Source organism: Myodes glareolus, chromosome 14, assembly GCF_982192425.1.
Source record: "Myodes glareolus chromosome 14, mMyoGla1.1, whole genome shotgun sequence".
Lineage (NCBI taxonomy): Eukaryota > Metazoa > Chordata > Mammalia > Rodentia > Cricetidae > Myodes > Myodes glareolus.
In genome coordinates this window covers 40317314-40323178 of record NC_142039.1, presented here as the reverse complement: position 1 = coordinate 40323178, position 5865 = coordinate 40317314, and the positions used below count along the sequence as shown (strand labels likewise).

Below are 5865 nucleotides of genomic sequence, written 5' to 3'. Positions count from 1 at the left end.
TCACTGAGCATGCCAACACTCAGGCAGGAGTCCATCCCTCTGAATCAACACATCAGGACTAAAAGTTGCATAGCCAAGAGCCAGAAATTTTTGAATACTTCCGATCAAAAATTTATCTGCTAAAGAGAGACTTAAAAATAAAGAAAAAGCACAGTCTTACCAATAGAAGAAAACAAAACAGAGCATCAGAAGGAGGACACTCAAGCAACTCTCAGCTCAGGGAGTTCTGTAGAGAAGCTTGGAGTTCTGAAGGTAGAGAACATGCTGGTGGTGCTTGTGGAGAAGAAATATGATGTAGCCACTGGCACCTCCCATGACTGCCTGAAACACAGCATCTTTCAGGACCATGACAGGGAGAACAATCCATTTTGTTTTCTGACTTTCTTGCATTAAATAGCAGTAGCCATCTTCACTCTTAAACTGTGAGATATTCAGACTTGTACTTGTGACAGAATGAATTAGGTTCACACTTATTAAAGCGTTTAGTATCCAAAAGAATGAAAAGAATGGAAGGATGTGCCATGTAGACTTTGGTCTAAGCCTCCTCCACCAGATGCTCTGGGACTGATGATGATGGCCTGGACCACAGTGAGGAGACCGCTGATGCAGATGGAGACCCCACGGGACACTCTCTGCAGGTAAATGAAAACCTTACATCCTATGTCACCTGGGAAGTTTCTCAAACCAAAAGCTGCCAATGTCTTTGGCAATCCTTTTGCAAGAAGGATCATGATATTTGTAAAAGCCAAGTGGATGAAAATAATGTGTATGGGTTTTTTTCTCAGGGCCTCTCCACCAACTGATCATATTATTCACAGAAACAGAAATATTCCCCAGTGTACCAAATACAGTCATGAAGAGACAAATCACTTCTATAATAAAATTCAAAACCATTTCTTCCTTTCCACGTAGAAGAATTTGTGCCCAGGATGCAAACACTTTTCAAGAAAACATCAGTAATGTTAGAAGTGGATCTGAAAAACACATTTTACACAATAGCACTTTCTAGTGTGCAAGAGGCTGCAATGGGGAGATGTATTGTTGAAGATTAAATCCTTGAAATACCTTCCTTTTCCACACTGTGAACTCTGGGATATTGTGTGTACTGTGACAAGTGAGTTTGGTAACTGCTATTCAAAATGTCAAGTTTTAAGGAAGATTTTTTATTTTTGAGCACTACACTGGCAAAATTGACTTGTTGAAGTTGTGTGTGTGTGTGTGTATGTGTGTGTTTCTATCTGTGTGCATGGATTATCCTAGTTAACTCTCAGAATATCTGAAATGAGCTCCAAGATTCTGCTACCAAAATTTCTTCCTCTTTTTCTCATTCTGTTTTATACTTCCCCACTCAATTACCAAAGCCTGAGGTTCATGCTGACCCTGTCTGCCTCCCCACATCACACAGACACTGGGAAACCCTACTGGGTCAGCACCTGTAACATCTCTCAGATCTGCTTGCTAACTTTACCCTCCATACTGCTTCCTCCTTTGTCTGATATTCCTTTCTTATCTGCATCTTGACTAACATAACAATATCTAGATTTGCCTTTGGTGTTGAAACTTTATAACTTCTATTTCTGATTTCATTCTGTATAAATATTTACTGGTCCTTTTTTAAGGTAGTTCTCAATATCAAATCAAACTGTAATTTCCAGGTAGGGCCTGACAGTTAAAGCCGAAGCATAAACCAGGCAGTGGTGGCGCACACTTTTAATCCCAGCACTCGGGAGGCAGAGGCAGGCAGATTTCTGTGAGCTGGAGGCCAACCTGGCCTACAATAGCTAGTTCCAGTACAGTCTCCAAAGCTACAGAGAAACCTTGTCTCGAAAAACCAAAACCAAAACCAAAACAACAACAACAACAAAAAAAGCTGAGTCATAAAAAGATTTGCTGGAAAATTCATGGACCCACCAGCTTGCAGCACAGGAGTGTGTCTAGCAGAACCCTGAGTGCTTCCTAGGAGAGAGGGAAGCAGAGAGCCCTGACTCCAGTGGATGAGTTCAGGACATTTGTGACTCCAGTGAGTGACCTCAGGGCATCTCAGGGAGCAGGGATCAGCTCTCCACCAGGGGAGAAGATGAGGGAGATGGAAGAAGGGATTAATGAGGTGTTAGGTGCTGTGGTAAGCTGAGTGCAGTTAACAACTTATGACTCCTCAGCATTGGCTATGTACAGTACAGTAGGTTTAGGCATACTGGGATGAGTAGGAAGTTTCCCATCAAAAAAGTCATGTTGTCATTTGCCTCTGTAGGGCTTTGTGAGCTGAAGTTATGTTAGCCTTGCTCTGAATCCTGGTTCTCTCCCTGTTTCCTTGCCCATCTGTTTATCAGGCAAGCTGCTATATTCTTTATCCATCTGAGCTGATTCCAGAACTTTAGCTCCCGGAAAAATGCTACTCTTTATTTCTGGGAAAAAAAATTATTTCTGGAAGCTCCATTCTCATTTCTCAGGGATTTGTGGTAAACATTTGCACCTTTTCTAGAAGAACCGGAGTCTCCTTGTTTCATGAGTTTGTGTGCTCTGAGTACTTGGAATGCCTCTGTTCACACTGCTCTTCTTTCTGTGAAACTCACAGGATTGCTTTAAATGTTTATGTCTTGATGATGTCACCTGTGTCCTGTATAAACTGAGCCATGTTCCCAGGTTTGGGTTTATGTTGCCTCATGGCTCTAGAAATGTCAGTTATTGTTTTTCAACTGTTCCTCTGACAAAGGGGTAATTGTTGCCTGTATTATCGGTAAGTCTAGAAATCACAATAGCATCCCAAGTATCTGCACATAATGGAATATGCTCCAGAAATTAATACCAAACATATCAGCATTCATTAACATATTTATAATAAAATTATGTGTCTATTCAGAGGTTGGAATCTGTAAAAATCCCTTCAATAATTCACCCTAAATCCTGATGTAAAGATATTAACATTTTTCTGTTACAAACACTAGTGATACTGTCTGGCAAACATAGTTGTTAGAACAAGAAAATTCATTTTACTTTTGCCTTGCTATTTTTTGAGACAGAGTCTCTCTATGTAAACCAGGCTAGCCCTGAAAAGCAAGTACCTTGCTTCAATTTCTCTAGTCTCGACATGACAGGAGTGTGTCATGATTGTCTCCAGGGTTTGACAGACATCTGAAAATCTTCTATACACTGTTGATTTCTATAAAAAGAAAAGAAACAAGGAAGAACCCTTAATCAAAGGCCCAACCAGAGCTCTGTCATGATACTCCAGTCTGAGAACAGATAGCAATCCCTCAGCATTTCTGCTCCATCTCTGTATCTCCAGGAACTAATTCCCTTGATATTTCTGGAGTCAGAGACCAGCTTTATCAGGTTCAGAAGGAAAGTGGAGGTCCTGAGGGTCACAGAGCCTGGAACCTGCTCCCTGGATTAGTCAGAGAGTCTTCTGCTTTAATGAAACTTTCCATGGCCTAGCTGAGGGGATCGAAGATCTTACCTCCATGTACTCACCTGAACCTCTGTGGTGCAGACAGGATCTGGAGCAACTTTGGGAGGGGGACACTTGTCAGGTCATATTTGTACTTCAGGATTTGTGGGCTCTTGGCTGCCATCAGGTTTTGCAGACTTCAAGTTTCATGTTGTCACAGTGTCGGGGGAAGGAAGGCCTCTGCAAAGCAGGGGTCCCTGAAGCACAGCTTTCCCTTTTTCCATAATTAATACATCTGCTTTTCTCAGAAGTAATTTCAAGTATAATCAGGGATTAATTATTGTGAGAGGAAGTATGTGAGGTGAGAAAATGAACAATTAACTAGGCTTCTGTATACAGAGCTCTTCACAACTTCTAAATGTTTTTCATCTTTCCAAAGTGCCAAGCTGTGGTCTGGCAGGCACCAACTCCTGAATGACAGCCAAAGTCCCTTTTTAAATCCCATTTTAAACAGGAGTAGAATACATGATTCTCAGCTCTAGGAATTGTGCTTTCTAAGTAAATTTCAAACATAAAGCAGGACAAGTTTAGAGTCCCTTGTGCCAAGCTGTGGTCTGTCATGGACCAACTTCTGACACACAGATCAAGTCACTGGCTTTCCTTTCTTAAGTCCATTTCTAGACTGGATTAGAATGAATGATGCTCAACCCTGGGGATTCATGTGCAAGTTTCACACATGGACTAGAACAAGTTGAGACTCCTTTGTTCTACCTTTCCCCGTTGTAGTGAAAGTCTTTGTTGTAACTTATTCTTTCATTCCTTCACATTGAATGTCATATGGGACATGAAGTGAATACTTTCTTGGATTTATTCCAAAACCAATATTTACTCATCATAAAACTTCATTGACATTTAGGATGCTTATGTATACACAAAGGCAGACATTCAGTTTACATTCCATTCAGTTCCTAAGAGGCTTTACCTGTCCCAGGTGGAAAATGATATAAAGAAATATACAGTGCTAAAATTAGAAGTGATGACATCATGATTTTTTCTTGAAACGAAAGCACTATTGGGTTGACATAGGAGATGACTTTGAGGCTATGGCTATTACTCTGTGCCCTGCATGATGGTGTCTCCAACATATAGGGGCAGCTGACTCATACTAGAAGGTGAATATGCTTCTTTTGTAAATGAAATTACAGCTTTTGAGGAAAACAAAATTTCTGTCCTCTCTATTGAATGTGGAATCCAGGATCAGAAAAGCTAAGTTGTACATTACATATGTCATGGCAGACAAAAAAAAATGGAAAAAAAAGGGTCTTGGCCAAAGGGGTCCATGGAATCCCAAAACAATCAAGGTAATTGTTAGGCTTTTGCTCTCCACAAACTGACTGTAAGGCTGCATTGCTTAACACCTCACTTACAACACTAACTGAACTTGGAGATGTCAAATTGATGCCTACAAAGGAGCTTCATCCCTATGTTCCAATATCTTTATTACAAGAAGGTCCTGTGCATGCTGTCAAAAGAGAAACATACACACCAACCCAGCCACACACCCTCTATTTACAATGGCGTACTGCCTGAAATACATGCTAGGACACTGGTAGCACAAATATTGTGGCAGCACCCGATGCCCATGCTTGACACTGCTTGGTTAACCAAGATTCTGAGACTAAATAGCCCAGGGACCTAGGGTAAAACCAAATAATACATTTCTAAAAAGGGGGGAAATGTAGTGATAAAATGACTCCTAATGACACTGCACTATAGTCATAAGTCAGAAACTTGTTGTGCCATCATCAGAGAAGCTTCCTCCTGCAGCAGATGGAAACAAACACAGAGACCCACAGCCAGACACTACACAGAGAGTGAGAGACCTTGGAGCACACAACCTTGAATGGGATGTCTCCATCAAATCCCTCCCCTCAGAGCTCAGGAAATCACAGAAGAGGATGTGAAAAGAGCATTAGAGTCAGAGGAGATGGAAGACACCAAGAAAACATCTAAATCCACGTGAGCAAAGGTCATGAGAACTCAAGAAGCAAACACAGTGTCTGCAAGGGTCTGTGCCAGGTCCTCTATGTGCTTCCAGTTCGTGAGTGGGCTCCTAGTTCTTTCCTTCTGTTTATTTGTCTTTTCTAACATATACAATGAGTGAATGAATGGAAACCTTGTCCCCTAGTCACTGGTGTAAAATTTAACGACTGAACTGTCCCTTATAATTGCTGGGAGAACGAAAATCAGTTTTCTCCAATAGAGAGACACTGGGTTTATCAACCCCTGCAGGACCTCACATTCAGGAGTCGATGAGCAACATTTTACTGGATCCCACAGGTGTGTGTGTGTGTGTGTGTGTGTGTGTGTGTGTGTGTGTGTGTGTTTTCATTGGATATAGTTTGGTGGTTTTTTTCTTTTTGTATGTGTATTTTATTATTTTGTTTTCTTGGTTATTTTGGATGCTGTGTTCTTTT

General features: G+C 41.1%; 1 pseudogene; it reads right to left on the bottom strand.

Annotated features, from left to right (window-relative positions):
- Positions 1-894, bottom strand: LOC148119818 (vomeronasal type-1 receptor 4-like; annotated as a pseudogene).
- Between the last annotated feature and the right edge of the window lie 4971 nt (positions 895-5865).